The sequence below is a fragment of the Perna viridis genome, chromosome 13, assembly GCF_037379345.1.
Source record: "Perna viridis isolate PV_CMFRI_1.1 ecotype Kerala chromosome 13, ASM3737934v1, whole genome shotgun sequence".
Classification (NCBI taxonomy): Eukaryota; Metazoa; Mollusca; class Bivalvia; order Mytilida; family Mytilidae; genus Perna; species Perna viridis.
In genome coordinates, this window is record NC_142457.1 from 3167349 (window position 1) to 3193504 (window position 26156).

General features: G+C 32.8%; 1 long non-coding RNA gene and 1 pseudogene across 5 annotated transcripts; one reads left to right on the plus strand and one right to left on the minus strand.

Annotated features, from left to right (window-relative positions):
• Positions 1-16850: 16850 nt before the first annotated feature.
• Positions 16851-18703, minus strand: LOC148599255 (uncharacterized; annotated as a pseudogene).
• A 1143-nt stretch (positions 18704-19846) lies between these two features.
• Positions 19847-25361, plus strand: LOC148599256 (uncharacterized). 5 transcript variants are annotated; one of them, XR_015918277.1, is made up of 4 exons: positions 19847-20004; positions 21525-21694; positions 22001-22582; positions 22744-25361. It is a non-coding gene; the product is annotated as an uncharacterized LOC148599256 (long non-coding RNA). The 5 variants fall into 5 exon arrangements; XR_015918280.1 differs by having other exon boundaries at positions 22001-22138; XR_015918279.1 differs by having other exon boundaries at positions 22087-22138.
• The last annotated feature ends 795 nt before the right edge of the window (positions 25362-26156 follow it).

The following is a 26156-nucleotide window of genomic DNA, read 5'->3' on the forward strand; positions in this document are numbered from 1 at the left end:
ACCCTACCCATCCCTCCATTTTGCTTGTGACAATCAAAATTTGTCGACCTTTCATCCTTGTGTTCCAACCATTTTTCTTCATTTCATCGTCATCATTTCATGTTCAATTTATCATTCCATTTCATGTTCATCGCCTGAATATAGCTGAAATATTGCTGCTCGGGCGTAATACCCCAATAATCAATCAATCAATTAATCGTAATAGGAAGTCAAATTCAGCACCGATAAGTTCTCACAGAAAGGTTCAAGCTTTTGTACTAGAAATAAAGCCTTATGATTTCAGGGGTTATGTGCTACAGCAAAGATCGGTCGATAACTGACAACTGGATACCGTGTCGACCTTCGGTCCAACATCAGTGACATCGTAACAGTCTGATAGATATTGTAAGTTTCGATTTGCTAGACATGTTTAAAAAATACATCTTTTTAATTAGCACAAACATTGGAGTGTGTAATCATAACAAAATCGGTATAATTATAGGCAAGACCCCATTATCATTATAATTATTATTATCTGGGACTTGGGCCCATGTATATGTTTATGTATATAACATAATAACACAAATACAAACAGAAATAAAATTAATGTACATTAATAAATTCCTCTGTAGAGTCATTTGACAATTAAAAATAAATCAAGGTATTGTACAAAAAAAGGTATTTGCGCCTAAAGTGTAACTTACTTTTCCACGTTGCTCCTATTCATGGCATATTTGTTATATCTTTATCAATTTATAAGATCCAACCCGGATCAGAAATCCTGTCGCATTACAGACGATAGACAGCAGTATCAAGGTATGATGTCTTAATATTCGTGGATTTACTCATCACTTATACGGTTTTTCTGCAATGTCAGTAAAAAGAAATACTTGTTTAAATCCTTAAGCACTTTATTCAATTTTCAGAACATTCAAACATTATTTAATTGATCATAAGACTATTCTGTGGTTACACAAATCGAGTTCACGCTATTTCTTTGATTTTTTTAAGTATATACAATATGTATGCGCAACCTTTTGATTCTGTATAATTGCCCATACTCATAAAACAAACAATACTCTTTAAAAATAGTCTGAAATAAAACAAACCAGAATAAAATAGTAATCAAGGGAACCAAGTTTCTAGGGTAATCAAAAGAATGTAATCCAGGTACAAAGACCAGACATGGAAAACAGACATACACAACAAAAAACGCAAAGTAATACATACAAACCAACATAAGCAAGAGTAACTCGGGCTCCACTAAAAATTGGAATCATGGACCAGGTGCATCGATAGGGTAAGCGTCCTCTGCTTTTCCAGAAACACCCGCCGAGTTGATCATAAAAAGTAAAGTACTGGGTAGTTAAAAGAGGAGAGGAAAACTATGACACATTAAACAAATCAGTTTTCATGACGCAGATGGATACACTGTAACTATCCACTACTTTTGTAGTAATGACTTCAGTCTTGTAGCAACATAACCCTGTTACGGAAGCCAACTTGATAGAAGTCTACCGCGATACTTAAAATATGCGTAGTTTTAGAGCTCTGGCATAACGTATTAGTTGTGATATGAACACTCCATACGCAGGTACTGTAGGGATGTTGCCACAGATGAAATGAAATATAACAATTCTGAATCACGTTTGTCGTATAGTTTGGTCAATAGTATACCCTTACCATCGATTTCGAAATAGGTCAAGATATGAGGCTGACTTCAGAATGTCTATAGTATCCACTATCTCAAGTTCTTAGGGGTAGATGCGGTCTATCAAATTTTCGAAATTACGATTGTTTAAAGATAATACGTCATCTATATAGCGAACACTGAGATTAAAGGATCTAGGCAAAGGATATTCTTTCCTCCTGATCCAATCAGCTATAAAGTTAGCCTCATTAGAGTGAAGAAATAGGTCAGCATGTAGAGGAGCACAATGTATTCCCATTGGAATACCGACCGTTTGTTGAAAAACGTGTTCACCACACGTGGACAAATATATTGTGGATTAAAAGTTCCAGCATTTTGTAAACATCTCTTTCTGTATATTTGGAAGATGATTTGGAATTATTTATTACAAAGTATGAGGAATCTCTACCAAGAACTATATATTTGTATCGAGGTGTACCATCTTTTTGAAAAAAAAACAACAATTTATAATGTTTTAATTCGGGTTTGTAACTGAGTTTTGGGAATAGAAATATACAGTGTTGAAAAATCATAGGTTTTAATGCTATTATATTCTTGTAATAGTCTTGAACTGACGATCTCCAGAAGATCTTTTGAATGAACAAGTGTCGTGGTATGACTGCAGATCCTCTTTGACAGCTGTTAGTATAGAAGTTAAAAGTTTTGAAACAGGTTTGAGGTTACATTTCGCAGATCCAGCTATGAAACGTTGTTTGTATGTATTCTTGTGGAGTTTAGGAATCAAGAACATGGACGGTAAATCACAATCATTGTCTTCGGTAGAGAGGCCTAAAGAGGATAACACATATTTATGGTTTTCCACAATCTTATATTTGAAAGGGTGGTAGCAGTATAGGTCTTATCACTGCTTTTATTTTCTACGTCTACCTTTGATAATAAATCTTGGATGTAAAACGTTTTGTAGACAAAACCAATGTTGTTTTTTGGCTTTGTCTGCTGGTATGACAACATATTTGTCATTTATAGAAGAGAATGTTTTTGCTACACCGGGATTTTGAAAACTGATGTAGCATTGACACTCATTGACCTACTTAAAACTTTCAGTCGTTTCAAAATTAAATACTCGAGGTTCTGCAATATCATTTTATAATTGAAAATTTTGGATGCAATTGGTTAAGTATAGTAATATGAAATAATCGGTATTGATTTGCCTTTGAAATATGAGGGATTTTGCTGATAACGTTAACCAAATTAATTGCATATAAAATTGAAATTTTGTTTGTTTTTTTTTTTTTTTGTTTGTTTAATTTGCTACGCTAGAGCAAATACCACTTACTATGATTTCCTTGAACGCGATCAATATATGCGTAACACACTCCTTAATCAGGATAAGTGAAAATGCGTCTCAAAAGGTCTCTTACCGAATTTATTTTTTTAAATATCAGTCCTTGGTTGAAAAAATACTCAATTCCTTCTAAAATGATGAGTAATAGCAGAGGGAGACTTAGGGCGTAGTAAAACTCAGATGTCATCCACCATCTTTTCCCTTTTAAAGAATATCACATGACTCATGCTTCTTTGTGGAAGTTCATAATGCAAGTACATTAGTCAACTTTTTGTGTATGATTTATATTCTGTTTTTTTTTTTTTTACATTTAATTGAATTATGGTAATATTTGGGCATATAGAAAATGGGCGATCCATATCGGCCAATCATGCCTTGGGGACTACTGTATAACTTAAAGAATTATGACTTTCTTCTATGGATACAATATCGTTTTTTTTTCTTTCTATGATTCTGCTCTTCCTGACCTTATGTTAATGACATATTATATGTAAAAACGGACCCAATTCTTCTTATTTCATTTGAAATTCAACAAGACAATCCTGAGTATCCTTTTAAGTATAACATTTGTTTCGCTTGGGAACTGTGTATTTTGTATATACACTATAAATATCTTCAGAATTGTTCGAACCTTCTTTTTTGATAAGAGTCTATCGAACATACCTAGAATAGTGTCAAAAACTGTTATAATATGGCATCCGATTGTTGCTTATTCATTGTCCGCAAATTGAAAAAATTGAAATCTATATCACATAAATTCAAGATGACCCAATATTGGAAACGATTTGCTTTGAAGAATTTAAGTACCCGCAAATTTGATTTATATTGTTCCGTTACTGGTTAATCTTAAAATATATACAATTCTTTTGTCACTGGCCCAATTATTGACTCATGATGAATTGATTTGAAAACATATATTATACTCATGCTCATTCATGCATCACATTTATAAGAAGACAAAACAGTAGTTTTTTACATATTTTATTAAAACTACGCAGACTTTTTGTATCGTGCTAGAACTCTAACAAATAGGCTTCTGGAACAGGGTTATGTTGCTACAAGATTGAAGTCATCACTACAGAAGTTTTATGGTCGTCATCATGAACTCGTGGATCGTTATGGTGTATCCATCTGCACCATGCCAATTGATGTATTCAACGGGTCATAGTTTTCCTTTCCCCGTTTGTCTACCCCGGACTTGACTTTTTATGAGGAACTCGGCGGGTGTTTATAGAAAAGCAGAGGACGCTTACCCTACCGGTACACCTGGTCCATGCTCCCAGGTTTTAGTGGAATCCGAATTGCTCATTTGCTTTTGTTACTTTGTATGCATGCTTTTAGTTACTTCATGTTCTTTGTTGTGTATGTCTGTTTTCCATGTCTGGTCTTTGTCCCTGGATTGCATTCTTTTGATTACCGCTATAACCTTGGTTCCCTTGATTACTCTTTTACATAATTAGTATCAACTAACCGCAGAAGACCAAACAAGATATGGTAACAATTGTCAACCAATCTAATCATTTTAAGTGATTTAAGTAATTAATAATTGATAACGGGTCTAGAGCGTGATTCTCTTACCTGGTCAAAACAATTTTTTTCAAAAATTAAAAAAAAAAAATGTATAAAAAGCCGTTTTTAACTCGGACTTTATCATCTTTTGTCATTAGAATAGTTTCTTAAATTAAAAGTTAATATCTTTAAATGGTTGTGTTCAGGATATAAGGTAATGCCACAAAATCCGATATTTTTAGTATTTCAAATGCAAAAGTACATACGATCAATTAAAACTAAAAACAATTCTTTATAATGATTTGTACATAAGTCTTAGAATGTGAATAGAGTCGTCACATTCTGAGACGTATGTATAATATTGATTTGTTGTGACATGTATCGTTAATTTGATCCTCTATCCTACACAACAACACCTAGATGAGCTATCCTGTACTACTATACATCGTTTACAAATTAATCCCCTCGTAAGATATATCTAGGGCTGTAACTTTATACAGAATGTACTGTAGTACGGGACAGCTCATCTAGGTTTGTTATGTATCATGTTGTAACATGTATCATTAATTTGATCCTCTATCCTACAAAACAACACAGATGAACTGTCCCGTCCTACCATACATCGTGTACTAAGGTACATCCTTATATTTATCCTACGAGGAGGAAAGACCCGGCCAGAGAAAGCTATAATTTGTATAGCCTAGCTGGCAGAGTTAGAGTTAGGCAAATTTGACAGTTCTGACATATTGTTGGAATTTTTTCAGACCTTTCTATGCTTACGTTATCTTCCATCTATCCATATGATCTGATTGAGCTTTGTAGCAAATATAGTCGTCACATTCTACGAGGTATACATTTAATCTTTTAACGTCTATTACTTTTTAGACCTTTAATGACATTGTCTGTCTGTTACGGTTTTTTTAAATTATGATACAATCGTAATTATTTATGCTAATTATCTTCTATTTGCGATACCTGTAAAAAAATGACAACAATTGGAAGTTGATTTATGTAAATGGCAGTTTCCAAGCATTAAACTACAAGCCACGAAAATGCTAAAGATAATTACTTCCAAAAAATGTCATCATAGAAATTTGACAATGAAAATGACGTACAAGTCTTGAAGCTATGTTGTATAACCCATAGTTTTCCAAACAGTTAATACGTGTTCAATGTTTTATTAAATCCATTATTTATACATATATACAAATATGTTTTAGGTCCACAACAAAGGCTAATTAAGAATGGTCGTCTGGTTTCAGAAACATTTGCATCGAAACGTGCATAGAATGATTATATCATCAACAATTTCGTAACCACTATGTTACGGCTAACACAATAAGGTCACTTTTATTGAATGTATATCTTATAACTTCTCCCCATTGTTTTTGGTAGCAATGGTGACTTCTCTTAACAATTGTACTGCAAACTGGATACATGTATAAAGTTTGAAGAAAATATGCTGCTGCTTAAATTTGGTTGTACTGAGCAGGTTTCGAGGAAATGGCAGACGAAAAGTTATGACAATATATGATGCGAACTGTTGGTCAAGGTAAGTAACAAAGGTCATACTTTACAGTAGTCTAAAAACAAACTATTACATCTTTTTTAACATTATGAATAGAAATTTCAAATCGGTCAGAAACTGCTCATTTATCTGGTAGAAGGGCAGTTATATTTATATCAATGTTACAGAGAGCCTGAGTCAAGTCTCTCATTTTGTTTTTTATCAGTATGTTCTTTCCTCCATTTTGTCAGCATTTCTCTTTTAATATGTATAATCTGATGCCATTGTTGTATCATCTCAAGCCACAATGAAGCATTATGACCAACTTGTAAAGCCTGTACCAGACTCTCGTTGATGACGTCTTTAGGTATGGAATCTATCATCTTATCTGTTGGTTCTCCTTTCATAAACTTTGTAACTAATGCTATAAAAACAGATAAAAAAGTTGTGGTATTAAGATTATTCAAACAAACAAAAACCCATATAGTCACAACTATATGAGAAATAAAAGGTTTTCACAACTTAGATATGTTGCCAAAATATACTATATTCTGGAGCAGCACACTACGAGAAAACACGATTTTCAAGCTGTTTGATATTGTATGTTTATATAATTAGATGACAAAAGTTTCTTGGCGACAATCCGTTAATATGCATGACAATTTTGCTCTACAAACTTACAAACTACTTGCAAGTATCACTTATTCAAAATAATAAGAAAGATGAAATTATACTAAAACGTTATAGTGCATACTTTGACACTAAAATCAACTATTTTTAAAACTTCATTTCGCTTTCTTTGATATGAGTATTTGTTAAAAATGAAGACGTAATGTTGTAATCTGTGGCAACATCCCTTCGGCTCCTGCGTATGGAGTGTTCATATCACAACTCATGCGTTATGCCAGAGCTTGCCGAAACTACGCAGACTTTTTGTATCGCGATAGAAAATAGGCTTCTGGAACAGGGTTATGTTGCTACAAGATTGAAGTCATCACTACAGAAGTGTTATGGTCGTCATCATGAACTCGTGGATCGTTATGGTGTATCCATCTGCACCATGAAAACTGATGTATTCAACGGGTCATAGTTTTCCTTTCCTCGTTTGTCTACCCCGGACTTTTTATGAGGAACTCGGCGGGTGTTTCTAGTAAAGCAGAGGACGCTTACCCTACCGGTGCACCTGGTCCATGCTCCCAGTTTTTAGTGGAGTCCGAGTTGCTCATTTACTTTTGTTACTTTGTATGTATGATTTTAATTACTTTATGTTCTTTGTTGTGAATGTCTGTTTTCCATGTCTGGTCTTTGTCCCTGGATTACATTCTTTTGATTACCGCTATAACATTGGTTCTTACTCTCTCTCTCTCTCAAGCCCAAGCCTGACAACGAGCTTGTGCAAATCCATTTAAACTAAATAGCCAGTTTAGCTAAATAAATTGACTTTCATTCAACATATGACCATACAAGCCTGAAAAAACGAAAATAATACTTTGATCTGTTCTTATCTTAAGCATTTTTGATAACAAATCCATCAAATGAATAAATGAGTACAGCGTTAAAAAAAATTATTACAAATAAATAACAACGACAACGAATAAGGGGAAAGAAAAACCACAAAACAAAAACAAAAACAAAAAAAAAGAATAACAAGGAATTGCAACCACTTTTCTCAAGTGTTACCAAACATATCGCACTTTGTGATCAAGTAAAATATCCTAATGCTGCTGATATTCTCCATGATATAATTTTAAACTTTTAACCAAGAATACTTGGAAGTAAAAATTAAATGCAAATTTAAGATCAAAGACGAAAACTTCATTTATTCTTTCATGTGTTTTACAATGTTCAATTTTCTGATGAAAAAAAATATGAGACTTTTTATAGATCCTTCCATTTTTTAAATATTATACAACAATATACCATATATTTATTAACTGAAGCACCTCATTCTATTGATTCTTTTGTATATATTATATATTTTTTTATTGAAAGATGTAAAATCATCTGCAAGGAAAACAAAAATCGTGAATCATTGAAGAGAAACTCAGCGTAGCGAATGCTTTAAAACTAACAAATGCATTAATTTAACTAGCACCAACCTAGTTTACTGTCCAGTTGGTTTTTATTTCCATTGTCATTTGGTGACCATGATCACACTCCCAATTGTCCTTGCCTTCATCATAGCACGGTTTGACCATATTAAAACAAGGACACTATATATGGAAAAGAAGTTTTCGCTCACCTTTAACCTCGGATGACGTTACTCTATAGCTTCCTAGTATACCATTCAAAATGTCCTTTAAACAATCCGTTATACTAGCAACAGTGTCATTGACAATCTCAAAATCAGAAAACATATATACTAGGAATATATCTATTCTATCAGATCTTAGGATAACAACCAGGTCAAGACTACTCTATACTATTACAACAACCTTAAAACAACATCAGTTTTCCTTTGTATCTCTTTATTTCATACATGTTGACACCTGATGCAATCAATCTATTTCCAATGGTGGTTGGCAATATAATGCTATGGAATTTGAAAGAAAATCCTTGTATTTTATATGTTGAGGCATCTGCTAGATATTTTGTGTCATCAATAGTTTTAACTAGGCAAGGGACATAGAATAAACCGGATTCAATCAAAGTCCCAGATTCGCTGTACATCCTTGGGGTGGTAGAATATCAAGATACTCCATTAACGAAAGGAGGTATGGCTTGAGTTTTAAGAATTTTCAAGTTCAAAGTTGTTTTATTTTGATGAAAATTGATATCTAGGTTCTTTATAGTATGCAGTTCATTGACAATATGTGTCTTGAAACGTAATAAAACAGGAGAAGTAATACATTAATTACAATAGGTACACGGAATGGGTAAAGCAGAAAACCACAATTTGACAACAGATGTATGATAAATCGGGCAAATCAAAGGAACCAAAAGACCACAAACAAACAAACAAAAAATAGAACCAAAAATACAAACAGTAAAACGAACACCACTTTAAAATCATGGTGATTACCTCATGTGTGTCAGACGTGTAAATATAATCTGTTTCATAAAAGAAACCCACTGTGCTAATCGTTGAAGGTTAAGTCCGGTATATGAAGAAGAATACCATCGAAAAATTAAGGCAGTAAGCCATATTATAAAAGAGCAAAAAATACAGATTAAAACATTGTGCATGTATCTGCCAAGTCTATGGATTCAAATTATAATAGTCAGTTAGGGAAAGTTTCATAAAAAAAACGTTGACAGCGTATTTGTAGAATTACCCTGTGTTGTTGAACTCCCGTAGCGCCCTGGAATAAACATGTATGTCTCTATTTCATCATCAAAATCTTTTCTTCCCTCTATGACCAGAAAATAAATTCCTCTATATGTCAGAAAAGATTGATGGGTGGAATAGAATGGCGTTTGCCCTCCAAAGTCCATCATATTATCTGGTGCAAGTGTATTTTGAGAAGACCTCTTTTTTACGCCTCACCCCTTCTTGTTTTATCTCATTAATATTCAACAAATCTATGAAAGAGTAATCAAGAGAACCAAAGTTATAGCGGTATTCAAAAGAATGTAATACAGGGACAAAGACCAGACATGGAAAACAGACATACACAACAAAGACCATAAAGTAACTAAAATCATACATACAAAGTAACAAAAGTAAATGAGCAACTCGGACTCCACTAAGAACTGTCTATGTCATCAAAAACTGACTCCTGATTTGTTTTGTGTACGTTCGTTTGTCCTGTTCGTACCAGATCCATATACGTAAACATTTTCTGTACATCTGGCGGCGATGTACCTATGTGCTCTTTAATTGGATCATTCTTATCTATTGCCTTACTGGTGGTACCATCGCTCATCTCCTTCAAATCCATTCCATATTCATATTCCTCTTTCGAAAGTTTTGCCATCGTGTTTTCTTTGTTCAAAAGATCTCTAAAGCCAACATCCATCAAGTCAAGTTCTTGAAAGATATATATTTAACACTTTGTATTAAGCTAACGAATAGGTCACGAATATTTTGTATATAATTCTCGTGTAAACCACTTGTAGTAGCTAAACCTGATGCAAATCGAAATAGCAAATAAGAGGAAAACAAGCCGAAATATGAAATCAAGTAGAAAAAGTTCATGGCTATTTCTTTTTAAAAGTATGTATTTAACAAAATGTATTTAAATATTGAAAATTAAGAATTTGTATAAAATGATCGCCTTTTATTTTTCACATTTTATCCATATGCACATGAGAAACAAATTAACTTCTTTACCTGATGATTATCTGAAATTCTGAAAAGTTAAATGTCGAAAATATATTTGGTTGTACACCAATATTATGAAATTGATTATAGGGTTAAACAGCTATTTTCGGTCGTTCATGCATGTATGAACGGATCTCTGATCTCCCAGAAGCCGTTCATGTAATGCTTTGGAGTTGAGAGATCCGTTCATACATCCATGAACGACCGAACACAGCAGTTTAATCCTTATAATTCCATCCCGACATTTTGAATTTGTATTTATAGAATCTAGTTCTAGGACAATTTAATTTTGGAGCAAATTTACTTGTAATTAAGCATTTATATGTTTCTTTCCCCGAGCTGAAAATTACTCTGTAAATAAACTCTACCAGTAAAATAAATGTGGATATAATAAACTATTCTTTCGGCTATATTTTGCCATTTAGTTCGTTGTCACACTCTTTAGAACTACACGACCGTCATATTGGTTTCAAGTTGACCGGGGTTCATACATGTATGAACGATCTGAAGAAGTTCATGCAAGTATGAACTTTCTGGCAAAGACGTTCTCGACAATCAAAAACGGCTATAAGCATAAAAAATCTTATGATTAGAATTATTGGATGTAGTACATTTAACATGATATTAATATTAATATTTCGACCAAACTGTCAAGCAGGCGAAATGAAATTAATAAGATCGAGGATATAAGCCAAGTTCCAAATTTGGACCGTGAATGGAGGACGTTAAGGAAGTTGAACCATCTACTTGAATCGATGTGCAACAAAAAAAAAAAAAAAAAAAAAAAAAAACGTTACATAGGGTTCTCTGTTATTAACTACAAAACATGATTTTCATTACAACATATTTATATACATATGTACACTAAACAATTCAGTTTTTAAAATTAGTTGCTTAGCAGAATACAATGTTAAACCTAATATTTTATGTATGTGATAAAATGTTTTGCCCCCGGGTTTTATCCGTATAATTATAACGTAAAGAAACAAACTGCTCTAAAAAACAAAATAAAAACTGAGTATTTCAATCATTTGAATCCTCTATCAACCTGGAAAATTGTGGCTGCACAGAGAACTGGTAGGAATAATGATACACCGAATAAATTGAATAGTACGGCATCTGATGTTCACCTAAGATGATGCCAAATTTTTATTCGTTGCGGAAAGCTAAATTTACAAAAAATGCGCGGGAAAATATTCATCTATGTGCATATTGAGGAAAATAATGTACAAATATTGAACAGTAAGTGCATATGTAGAAAGTGTTCGAATCAAATATAAGAAATACATGTGCATACGTAAGAGCAGTTTCACTGAAATATGAACATTAGTCGGCTTTTCATACTATATGATCGAATAATATCCTACATGTATAAAATACAAACTGGCTTAAGGCAGTTACGGCGTTTCAAACTTCTATTTACAACAGAGTTTTCTTTCTAAGGAAGTACAATAGAAGACGTGTTTTGAAGAAAAATACTTATTTGTTTTTGTGGTATGCCGTTTAACAAATCTTTCGGAGACATGTTTTGCAAACAAAAAAAAAATACAGTAACAGAACTGAACTTATTTGCTCCACCACATCATGTCTGATGTAATAAATAAAAAAAAAGCTCACTGAAGATATATATTTGTGGACGTATCATTTTCATAAACATCTAATTATTTTTACCTCTTATAATCCACTTTTTGTATGAAATATCAACAGCCGCCTTATAGATATGAAGATCGATTCCTTCTGTTGATTGTTCTACTACATTTGGTATCCCTCCTTTGAGGACGGTTGTTATGGCTGTTGTTCCAACTGACTCATATCCCACACATAATCTTCCCAACATATGAAAAGTAAAATCCTGATCTCAAATTTGAAGCAAATGTGACAGCATCTTGTCCTGAAAGATTGAGCGCTTCCAGAAGAAAATCTATAAAACATGAAAGGTAATCACAAGTAATAGCTTTTCCCTAAAAGTAATCACAAGTAATAGCTTTTCCCTAAAGGTAATCACAAGTAATAGCTTTTTCCATAGAACTTTTCGTCTCTTAGCTTTAATTGTAGTTTAAGTTACTTAGTACATGGACTGTTACGACATTGGGACAAGATTTCTGTTGTTTACATACTTGGTATGTGATTTAAGATGAAAATGTTGTTGTAGTTGTGAAAAACCACAATCATATTGATCAAATGAAGAAATGAATTGATGAAACAGTAACAAAACTGATATTTCTTTTGTTATGGTAGATACTTGGATAAATGTAGGAGTCACAACTATAACTGCTCAATGAAAATTCGTAATATTCTGAACGAAATTCCTCCTAATGAAAATAGTTCAGTAAATATTGAACTTTACAAGTTACTTACTAAACTGATATGTTGAATTAATTGTGTAAGTTTGAAGATAAAAATGTTTAACACAGCAAATATGATAATTGGAAATCTAAATTATCATTTTTGTTCAAGAATTATATCCAGTTTAAAGTGTCCATCATTATTCGATTGTAAAACCACGTTTGCTTGGTATTAAGCCGGAGAAATTTGAAAAGTGTGTTTGCATCGGTAAATGAGGAAGGAACGTACATATGCTGCAATTTGGAGTTTTTGAAGGACGTTAATTGTAGAGTGTTCACAAATATATTATGGACCGGCGGTTCCGTTATTATATCTCCTCGCCATATTGTTTGCGAAGGAATAATAAGGCATTTCAAATAAAACATGTCAATGAGGACATTTGGGACATTTGTGGATAACACTAAATACATCATCATTAGTAACAACTTCTCAAAATTGACCCCATGGTTTTTTTTATAAAAGCGTATTTTGTTTTAGTTGAAGAATATTTTATATTTTATTTTATAAAATCATTAATTTGATCCTCTATCCTACATAATAACACCTAGATGAACTGTCCCGTACTACCATACATCGTGTACTAAGGTAGAATTAACCCTACGAGGAGGAATCACCCGGTCAGCGAAAGCTATATTTTATATAGCCTAGCTGGCCGAGTGGTCTAGGGCGATGGACTTAGAGCAGGCGATGTTGCCATATATGTCACAGCGGTACGAATTCGAGTCCCGCGGAGGGAACGACCAAAGAATTTGCTTTGGACTCTTATATATCAAATTGATACAGGGAAGATATATAAACGTATAGTAAGGTCTGAAAATTTCCCAACGATGTTAGAACTGTCAAATTTGCAATACATCGAAAACGAATCCCTGCATTATATCCTTTCTAAAGGTCCAAGGTACTGTGAACCGCGCTCCATAAATTGAACGTATCACTTCAAAGTTCTTATTGATGCCGTGGAGGACTAGGAGAGAGAATCGATAAAACGAGAACAAGAAGACATTGATTCTCTGTCAGAGTGTTTGAAGGCCGTGAAGTCCTTAATTTTGAAACGAATGAAAGTTTTAAGTAGGTCAATGAGTGCCAATGCTACATCAGTTTTCAAGGAACCTGATGTACAAAAACATTGTCTACTTTACATGACAAATATGTTGTCGTACCAGCAGACAAAGCCCAAAACAACATTGTTTTTTTTCTGCAAAACGTTTTACATCCAATGTTTATTGTCAGAGGTAGACGTAGAAAATAATAGTCGTGATAAGACCTATACTGTCACCACACTCTCTGAAGAAGAAATTGTGGAAAACCATAAATATGTGTTGTCCTCTTTTGGTCTTTCTACCAAGGACGATGACTGTGATTTACCGTCTATGTACTGGATTCCTATACTCCACAAGAATCCATACAAACAACGTTTCTTAGCTGGATCTGCAAAATGTACCACCAAACCTCTTTCAAAACTTTCAACTTCTATACTCACAGCTGTCAAAGAGGGTTTGCAGTCCTACTACAATACTTGTTACTCCAGTAGAGGTACAAATTCAATGTGGATCCGGAAAAATTCGAAAGATCGTTTGGAGACAATCAGTTCAAGACTATTATCAGAATATAATAGCATTAAAACCTATGATTTTTCAACACTGTATACTTCTATTCCACATACTCAGTTAAAATACCGACTTAAAAACATTATACATCGTTGTTTTTTCAAAAAAAGATGGTACACCTAGATACAAATATATTGTTCTTGGTAGATATTCCTCATACTTTGTAAGAAATCATTCCAAATCATCTTACAAATATACAGAAGAAGTTCTTTACAAAATGCTGGAATTTTTAATCGACAACATATTTGTCCAGTGTGGTGGACGTGTTTTTCAACAAACGGTCGGCATTCCAATGGGAACAAATTGTGCTCCTCTACTCGCTGACCTATTCCTTCACTCTTATGAAGCTGACTTTATAGCTGATCTGATCCGAAAGAAATAATATCGGTTAGCTAGATCTTTTTATCTCAGTTTCTGCTATATAGATGACGTGTTATCTTCAAACAATCCTAATTTCGGGGATTTGACACATCGCATCTACCCAAAATAGCTTGACATAAAGGATACTACAGACACTGTTAAGTCAGCCACATATCTTGACCTACACTTAGAAATCGATGGTAAGGGACTACCCCGTACGTGACTTTTTATGAGCAACTCGGCGAGTGTTTCTAGAAACGCAGAGGACGCTTATCCAACTGGTGCATCTGGCCCATGCTCCCAGTTTTTAGTGGAGTTCGAGTTGCTCATTTACTTTTGTTACTTTGTATGTATGATTTTAGTTACTCTATGTTCTTTGTTGTGTATGTCTGTTTTCCATGTCGGGTCGTTGTCCCTGGATTACATTCTTTTGATTTCTGCCAGAATCTTGGTTCCCTTGATTACTCTTTCCAAATGTTTAAAGAAGTTGTAGCCACGCATGTTAATTGACGGATAAATTAAATCAATTCTTAAACAGAGAGAAGTAACTTGCAAATTATCGACTAAATTGTCATGAAGCAACTGTAGTACAAATCCGTTAAATTAAACTGCTATAAAATACTACCGATTAAGATGCACCACGAACATGAGCGTCAATAACTTTCAAAGACACAATTTTGATTTGTTTATTTTATTTGTTTGCCTTTACTATTTCGTCTACCACGGACCTGACTTTCTATGAACAACTCGGCAGGAGTTTCTAAGATTAGCAAGAGACGCTTATCCTACCGGTGCACCCGGTCCATGCTCCCTGTTTAGTGAATTCTTAGAAGCTCATTTTCTGGTGTTATTTTGTATGTATCATTTTAGTCACTTTATGTTCTTTGATGTGTTTGTCTGTTTTCCATGTCTGGTATTGTCCCTGGATTACATACTTTTGATTTCCGCCAGAATCTTAGTTCCCGTGATTGCTCTTTCAAATATGGCGACATCATATATGACTTCTTAGTCTATAGATCCACATTCTTGTCTAACCCATCGTCGTTTTAAAGACCACTATAGATATAGTATTGCTATTTACAACAGATTCAAAGCTCTCAGGGACGGATTAAATTGGCTCGTGAGACTTCTATATGGTTGAATTACTTCTGTCTTTATAAGAAGATTTTACAAAATATAATGACTCACCACACACATAATATATACAATAAAGTTTGAGTGTGGTAAATATCTGATGTGATATAAAGACAACTGATTTTTTTAAATAATCCCAACAAAACGAAATTAAATATAAGATGTACGCATGCAAATAGAAACATTTCACATAACATGTAACTAACTGAGGACTTTCTATATATTGAAAATTTCAATGTTCTATAACTATACTAACATTCTTACAACTTGAGTATTTAATTGCACTTTCATGTATACTGAAGGGAAACCAACTGATCTACTTTCACCAAATTTGAAATATAGCTTTTGGAATTATTAAGGACGTCACGGTATAATGAAAGCACAGAAAGAACAAAAAGGGATGTAAAAATACTGCCAAAGTATGCAAGAATACTGGCATACAAGTTAATCAGCCACCGACTGGTCCTAAAGGGACATATACAATACAAATAAAGATAACTATGAGCAGACTATATGAAGTACAATGACAATATCAAAGGTTTTCGTACACAGGCAAAATTATTTCACATAATTTTCACACACATTTCACGTGGTTTTCACCTGAACTGATCAAATAAATTTTGTGTCAGAGTTCACGTGAAATTCGTGTGAATCGAGCCTTCACGTGCAATTCATGTTAAATGAATTTCACATGAAAATCATGTCAATTTCATGTGAAAAATATCTGCCCGTGTAAATGATATCAAACTCAAAAACAATACAAGTGATCTAGAATGGTAGATCCAGATATAATTCAGGAAAAAGACCAGACTTGGCAAACAGACAAACACAACAAAGAACATAACATAACCAGAAATAATATGCACATAGCAACAAAAAGGAAAGGGCATCTTGGACTCCGCTAAAAACTGGAAACATAAACCCGGTTCATCGGTAGGGTAATATTCTCTGCTTTCAAAGAAACACACGCCGAGCTGCTCATATAAAGTCAAGTCCGGGGTAGATAAAAGAGAAAAGGAGATTATTAAAGGCGACATTGAATCGTATTATTTATAGTAGGGTTATTAGTCAATAAATCTACCTGTATTAATGTTATACTAAATGTGTAATATACATATATCTACACAAGATTAACACTACACATCTGCTGTACACATATTGTTGTAGACAATTACAATATTGCCGTTTATTCCCTGAATATATTATTCTTTGTGGTTTATTTCATCTACGTACCGCAGAAGAAAAGTAACAACACATTTGATAGTACTGATATTAATTCAAAACAAGCATGCATTACATAGAGATATGTGACACGTCTATAGGGTTATATATTACTCAAACTCAAGCAGATGTGTAAAGGTTTGAAACAATTAATAAGCCTTTCAGAAGATGGGTATACAAAATGATCATTAAGATAATACGAATAAATACAAGTGAAAAAATAACTTAACGCGTTGTATCTCGCCCTTGCCAAAAAGTCAAAGGGTCAAAAGGTAGAAGGGGAGATAAAGGCCCAATCATTTTCTTTTTGTATAACCGAAAATTGATCAATTAGTATAGAAAGATTTAATTCTGAATTTAGAGATTTGAATCCATTACAACTGAGAAAACAGAAAGACTTCCGAAAATCCTTCCATTAAAAGGATACAATATTGCTTGAATATTGTGAATATTTTTGTTAAGTTTGGAGGAGCAATGGATATTACCAATATCATTACATTATCATCTAAATAGAAAGGCAACATCTATGTCCTCAAATGTAGTGTAACAGTCCACCAACATTTCCCTTAAATTGCACATTCCATGCACAGCATATTTTACCATTTTCTCATTTTCTTTCCAAAAAAGATTGACTTCTCTGCCATTCTTGGTAACAACTGATCCAGGAAAAACTTTGTCAATGTGTTTATTTACATGGAAAAAGTCTGGTAAGTTCTTTTCTCTGACACATTTATATAGGTAGGATATCTGATACCCAAGTGCATCTTTTACTCCGTCCACTGTTAATGGTTAATCGGAGGACACAGTAGTATTCTATAGTTTTCAGGTGATATCAACTAACCAATTGCCCAAGTGGAATTTGGGACTTTTTGAAGCCACAATCACCGCTTTCAAAATACGATTTGCCGTCATTATATATTGACGTTCAGGAATATTTTGACAAATGTCGGCCATGTACCGTTTATGTGAACGCATATCGTTCCCCCCAAACCAAGGTACGTTCGTTTTCTTTTATTTGATCACGATTATGATTGTCATATTTGAATAATCCAAATATTTCAAGATTAACAGTTCTGTCCTTCGCTCCAATGATGGCCTCTGGGATGTATATTTCTTCGGTGTTCTCTAGAAGCGCAGGAACAACGTCAAAGTCTGTTACAAATCCTTCGTTGATAGTCCGTATATTTATTGCCGGAAGGTTGTTTCTCTTTTCGATTTGTATTTGAAGAAAATTACTCACAGCTTTGTCAACAATTTGGATCCATACCAATTCAGGGAAATTCTTTGTGTGAATGTAAGTTGTTCCATGATCATTCGTAAAAAATACATCCTTATCAGTCAGCCAGTTTAGGGAACTTCTTTTTGATTTGGTCATTGCGAATCTTTACTATTTGACAAGATAATTCTGGGACCACTTCACCATTGGGGTTTTTTAAATCACTTCTTTGGAATTCCAGCCACAGAATTCTAAACGGATGTAGAATATCGTACTCGTTCGGGACAGTTATTTTCAACATTTGTCTTTCACAAACCCTCCATGTGTTTATTCAATCTCTCCATTGTATTTTTCCATCTCTTCCGTAATGTTTGCTCCTAGTCTCTCAAGGAACCCCTCGGTCGCTCTGGTGTATTTTTCCCATTCATCATCAGGTATACGATAATCAGGAACTTGTTTTAATATTTTCTTCCGGAGATTATCTTCACCTGGAGCAAAGACGTGAATTGGCTTTAGCCAGTCATTTGGAAGTGCCATTGCCATGGTGGTCTCTGAGAGGAAGTAGAACATATAATTAAAACTAAGGTAAATCAGGTTTATATTTTTAAATCTCAATGATAAAAGGGTCTTTTTTATTCATTTTAAGCTAACATTCTTAAAATAATTGTATTTCTTATCAAGAAAGGTTTATGGAAATATATGATATTCCTATATGAATTTTTATCTTTACCATATTGGTATACCTTTAATCAAAGACATTAATTAAAATGAGGAAACCTAATAATGAATGCAATTATATCTCCCTCAGTTTTCTAACAAGAGGTTCCCAGGAGCCTGAATCGCTCACCTGGTTGAATTTTGCCTTTCAAGGGCAATGAATTTAACAAGAATTTGTCCATCATGACTTATCATAAGGATTATTTCCGCGATTGAAAGTTTCTTTCTATCTATTATAGTTTCAAGATTTTGGCTGAAAACTGTAAAAATACAAAACAAAAATAAAAACGTCATTTTTCCCCTTTCAAGGGTAATAACTCTTACAACAAGTCGTCTGACAACTTTTATCCCTGGGGACTTTTGTAGTTCTAATGATAAGGTTCATTTCAGCTATTGAAAAGAATGGGCTAAACCTAACCGTTTTGGAGATATATGCAAAATAAACTACTGTCTGACCCCTATGTTCTATTTTTAGTAACAGCAGCCATGTTTATTGGCGGATCAAAAATTCCCACATCAGTTCTCTGCAAGATACCCCAAAGGAACATTCATACCTAGTTTAGTTCAAATTGGTCAAGTAGTGTCAGAGGAGAACAGTTTTGAAAAATTGTTAACGACGACGACGGCTCACATGGCCTCCGGAGCTGCAAGTACCGCAATGGTCCTGACTTGGTACAGGCACTTCAGACGAAATGGTTGGTTAAATCTAGGTATTACAGCGCGTTTTGAAAACAGTGTAACCAATACTTTATGATATACTTGAACAAATAACAGATTATGTGCCAAACGAACGACTTACCAAACTAAGTTGGACAAATAACGTTTAAGTTTTATGTCATTTTACGATAACATCAAATTACCAAAACACCCTTAATAGTGTCACTTCTTTGTTACCTAACATGATGCGCTTGGATATCAGATTAGCTATTTCGAGAAATGTTTGCGTGACAAGAATTTGCCAGACTTTTTTCATAGTAAAAAACATATTGATCAAGTTTTCCCTGATTCAGTTGTTACACAAGGTCATGGCCATTAATCTGCTTTCAGTTTGTTAGTGATTTTTCGAAAAACAAATGACGTAATTTTCTAAAGCGCACAGCACATCTGTTCACAACATAACTATTTATTCCTGAATATATACTTTTGTGGTAAGTTATTTTATTTTGTAAAAGATTTTTAAATACTATAAACCTTTAATTTTCTAGCATTTAATTGCATAATATTTTGTCACATGAACAAGCGTCCTATTCTTTTGTAGTCAGCAATATGGATAAAAAATACTGTACATAGTTCAAAGTATCTAGAAAAGCAGAGGACCTTTAATCTACCAATGCACTTGGTCCATGCTCCCATTTCTAAGTGGAGTCCAAGTTATTCATTTACTTCTATTACTTTGCACGTTTTATTTTAGTTACTTTATGTACTTTGTTGTGTATGCCTGTCTTCCTGTCTAGTCGTTGTCCCTTGATTACGGCGGCTTGATTTCCGCTAGAATATTGGTTCCCTTCATTAATTGTCTCTGTCTTGTATTTATCTCTTCAATATATATTTGTTTTTATAATTCCTCTCGATATTGTGGTTCTGTGATTACTCTTGACATTTACTATATTCTAGTTTCTAATGGTTGACTCTGTATTTAGTTTGGTATAATTCATTAAGCCCTGCCATTGTGAAAGTATTTGACTTTGTAAATACTTGTTTTACATGGCTTTAGTTTCATTTACAAATGTCGATCTCTTTTTTTTTTCAGAAGAAAATCAGGCATAATCATACTTTTATTTTATGGTCCTGCAGAATTCGCCATTTTTTGAGCTTGTAAAAATCACTGGCGGATGCAAGCGTGGACATTATGAAATTACAAATTTTGTAGAATGTTTTTTATGTTGAATCTTTGAAAAAAGCTCAGAAGTTTTTAATATATTGTTCAATGCATAATGAAACAAATTCATTATTAAGCATTACTTTATCAACGTCACTGAATAAAAACCATATATTCTATATAGATAGTATCCTCTCTTTTTCTTGCATATATCTGAATATTCCACTCTCAATACCTTATATTGTGTCCTTTTATGGAACCTGATAAATTCACAGTTTGATATCATTTATCAAACACTTTATAATGTCATTGTACTTCATATAATTGATAGTCTGCTCATAACTAATTTGTTTGTATTGTATATGCCCCTTAAGGGACCAAAGTTAGTTTATAAACTTGTATTCTTGTGTCATTGTATACTTTGGCAGTATTTTTATATCCTATGTTTTCTTTCTGTGCTTTTCTTATGTCGTCCTTAATAATTCTGAAAGCCATATTTCAAATTCTGTGAAAGTAGATTGGTGGGTTTCCCTTCAGTAGACACAAAAGTGTAATTAAATACTCAGTTTTCAATATATAGAAAATCCTCATTAGCTGCATGCTATTTGAAATGTTTCAATTTTCATGCGTGCATCATATGTTACTTTCGTTATGTTGGAGATTATCTATTAAATAATATCACATCACGTATTGAGCACACTCAAACTTTAGTGGATATATTATTTGTATGGCTAGTCGTTATATTTTGTAAAATCTTTTATAAAGAAAGACGTAATAAGACCACAAAAAAGTATCAATATGTCGCTGAGATCTTTAAATCTGTGGGTAATAGCCATATTGTATTTATAGTGGTTTGTAAATCAATGATAGATGAGACAAAGATAGTAGACCTATAGGAGACAAAGATACTGAACATATAGACTAAAATGCCTTCTGGTGTCGCCATATTTGAAAACAAGCAACATTCGATGGTGACTGTCGTTACATGACCAGCTTATCAAGATTTGTGTCCTAGAACGGTAATGACGCGCTTATTTCTGTATGCTTCTCGTTATTTTAGGGAGTTTACTTTTAACGAATGTCTGCTTACAGTTGTCTCATAAAAAAAGTCGATATTTTGAAACTGTTGGTAAAAACAGTTAATTAGTTCATTCTTGAATAATCGATAACTTGTATATGCAGTTGGATTGATTTTGACTTTTTATGTAAGTGCACAGTCCGAGTGAAGAATAGTGGTTCTAAAATAAGAAATTGTAGGTATAATAAAGCATCTAGACTTTGTCTAGTGTTTTACAAAACACTTAAATGGAACTTTCTTTTTATAGATATGACCGAAATAGGTTTGTTTCTGTCTTCTAACTCATTCCAAAGTTCGTTTGTGCATAAAACTTGATATCCTTATTGTTTAAAGTAGATTGACAGACTACTATACAAGACCAAAACAGTTAACGTATACGATGAAGGTTTGTTTCGTTCTTATGTTTTTAACTAACTATGATATACTGTTTTCAGTCGACAGGCCGAACTGTTTAGCAAAGTGCAATTTAATATTTATGTTAAGATCGTAAGGAAACCAGATAGAAATGATAACAAGCACGTAGAAAATATATTTCTATATATAGCATACAGCTGTTATGACAATGTCATTCGTCTGTTACAAAGTCCAAAAATAACTCGATAAACAGCGATGTCTTTGATGTTTGATATTTGTTTATTTTAAGAACAATCGAATCAAAATCCTAAATGCTATTTATAAATAGAAAATCCTCAGTAAGCTGCGTGATATTTGAAATATTTTTAACGTTTATACGTACATCTTGTATTTACTTTCGATTTGTTGGAAATTTCTGTAAAAACTGCAGTTGACTTAACAACGCATATAGTTTTCTGTATACATTCTTTCTGTGGTAAGTCGTAATATTTGGTAAGTTCTTTTTATATAGAAAAAGAGATGATAATTCAAGCATTTAATATTATCAACCAATAAATTCGTAAGAGTATATTCATATTATACCAATATTGGTAATATACCGAACTGCGATTCGTGTGCTTTTTTTTTTTTTTTCAGAGATTGTTACTTTGGCGTATCATCATCTTCTGCTGGCAACATATGCTATATTATTATGAATACCTTTTTTGAATGCAGACATTTGTGATTTTTTTGTATGATGTATAATATATATATAAAATTACTAAATATCAATTTAGGTACAGGCATGATGAGATATTTAACTGATGCTCTTCATTTATTGCTTTTTGTGTATGGTTTATCATTGACTAACATTTCCTATTACATACATAAGTAGGATTTTTATGTGTTTTACTACATTTGACTAAGTCAAAATTAAAAATGTATACATATTTTTGTATCACAGTATTATATAAAAAATCATTTGGTGATTAGTAGCCTACTTCACGTGGTTCATTCAACTTATGTCAACGTTGGAGTTAATTAGGAATATAAAGGCAGAGAATGTGTTGACATTCCTTATATTTTGTGTCAGCAATTTCTCATTAAATGGAATAGTTATATAAACAAAATCTAATTAAGTTTCACCTTCACCTATGATTTCAAAGTTACAATAAAACAATCTCATTGAAATTCAGGACAAGTGCGGCAAAAATGTAAAAGCCCTTTTTAGCATTTAGATTATTTTGCTGCACTTTAAGTAAATTTCATGCTGGAAGAATTACCAATGTTGATATGTACTGCATGTATGGAAAGCCAAATTGACAGAAACTTTGAAACATTTACACTATACATATTGTTAAAATTGGGTTCATAATATTGAATACATGTATGTTCTAATAATTTTGAATATTATGGTTTTTTTTGCGTATTCATGCTTGTAAAATTGTTTGTTGTTTATTGAAGGTGTTTACCTTCTTCGGGGTTTGAATCGAGCTTATGAAGTTCACAGTTTTGATTAAATAATGCTTGTCATTTTTTATTTATTTCTTCATAAGAAAAACACATGATCTCAGATACACATGGAATAAGGATTACAAAAGAAGCTCATACCTAATGATTTAATGTTCCCAATAAACCAAGATGATCATTTTTTTTTCAAAGTAAGTTTTATATATAGTAATGAAAATCTGTTTGGACCATGCAAGTGATCATGACATTTGTTAGTCTTTTCGTGTGTTGTACCACTAATTTTCTAAAAAATCAAATTATTTTTTTTTTTCAAATATGAGGGGGAAGCTGGGCCCCTCTTGGACTCACCTCTGTTTTTGCTGAACTTCAATAAAATTTTAATTATAAAACACATGCATGTGTTCCACAGATATATACTTCCTGTTTGAAGAGTACATACATTTTAAACTGTACACCACTATTGCAGTCTAAAAACTCAGTTCATGATTTTTCAATGTGCAAATAAAATCTTTATGCATAACAGCATGTTTTAATCTAGCAGACAATAGTATTTCCATGATTGATACATAAACGTGTTGCAAAAGAAATCAAGTAATATGTAATTGTTATAATGTATCATTTTTTCCTTCAGTATTTAAATTCTAACTACTGTAGATATGTTTATCGTGACTATATCATTAATCCTGTACATCTGAAAGAACGGAAAAGGATTCTGCTTGAAATCCTTGAAGATGAATAAGTGAACTGACAAAATCTATTTTTGAAATTTCGTTTAGTTTGTTGCTGCATCTACAAACTATATCGAACTCTACAAATTTCTTACCTCATGCTTAACCTGTTGTATGTGTATGCGATTTTGCATTAAAATATTCATAATTTAGATTGTTTTGAAAAAATGTTAGTAAAAAAACATTATAATAACATGGTAATGAATGGTTGTTGAAAAGTTATTATAACATTTCTGCAAACATACATTTTTACGTTTTAAAAACATTTCTAAAAAAGTTTTCAGTCTTTTTAAGGAAACGTTATAATAACATTATAGTGAATGGTTATTGAATACGTTATTATAACATTTCTGCAACCATAATTTTGTTACGTTTTAAAAACATTTCTAAACAATATTTCAGTCTTTTAAGGAATCATTTCTATAAAATTTTTATTACGTTTTTGTGCTAGCTGGGTTATGTGAACTAATAAAAACAAGAAAGTAAACCTAACGTGTTTGGATTTAATCGACGAGTTTTTCCTGAAATAAAATCTTTGTATGCCGCAATTTTCTTAATTTAAAAGTACCGTGTTTAACTATTTCAGTGAGTAAGTACCGTGTTTAACTATTGGGTTATGCGAACTAATAAAAACAAGAAAGTAAACCTAACGTGTTTGGATTTAATCGACGAGTTTTTCCTGAAACAATATCTTTGTATGCCGTAATTTTCTTAATTTAAAAGTACCGTGTTTAACTATTTCAGTGAGTAAGTACCGCGTTTAACTATTTCGGTGAGTAAGTACCGTGTTTAGCTATTTCAGTGAGTAATTTCCTCATTTTCATAGTGTTATAGTTTTCCTTCCCAGTTTTCGGGGGATTTTTTATATATTTTTCTGTAAGTGTTATTTTGGTTATATTTTGTTTTTGTAAGGCATGTCTGTATTCCTTGTCTTGCCATTATTTTAGAAATATACTCTTTTGATTTCTGCTCGGGTTTTAATTCGTTCCCTTGAATTGATTACCATTGCTTACTGATCATATATGTAAGCATCATTAGATTCAGAACAAAAAATAAACACCGTTCACCTTTCTGCAATATATTTTGTTATTTCTTCTCTAATTACGTCTGACTTGGTTTCATATTCCACCAATCATAAATACAGCTATTTCTCTATCAACAAATTGCTGACCTTTGACTTCTAAACAAATACATTGTCACGTCAATCGATGATGCGCTCACCTAGTAAAACTGTCCTGATAAAAAAAAAATTCAATGCAGATATGATTGGCAAATTTTCACAGCGTCATATGACGAGTGCAAAAGAGAACATTATTTTCTTGTCTTGTACTATTCTGGGTTTTCCTGTTTTAGTGGAGTCCGACTTGCTTATTTGCTTTTGTTACTTTGTACGTACTTCGTGTTCTTTGTTGTGTATGTCTGTTTTCCGTGTCTGGTCTTTGTCCGTGGATTACATTCTTTTGATTACCGCTATAACCTTAGTTCCCTTGATTATTCTATAATGATTGTATTTAATGCGAAAACAGATAGCAGCCGAACAATTACAAAAATGGTCTCTCCTCCTCCTCTCTCTCTCTCTCTCTCTCTCTCCATGATTTAAATATAAAATATAATAAAGAGAAAACAAAATCAAACAGTCGTTTTCATCCCCGATCATTGGGGACCATTTTAGTCCAATTCATATTGTAAAATTCAGATCAGCGTAAGGACATTCGTGTACCCTGAATATAGAGTATATTTTAAAAGCATTATGTTAATTAAGCATTGACTAAACCTCTAAATGAAAGACTTTTTGAATATGCAAAGCCATGGCATTGCAAGAGAGGCATAACCACTAACATAATGATGTGTTATATGATTATAAAAAGACAT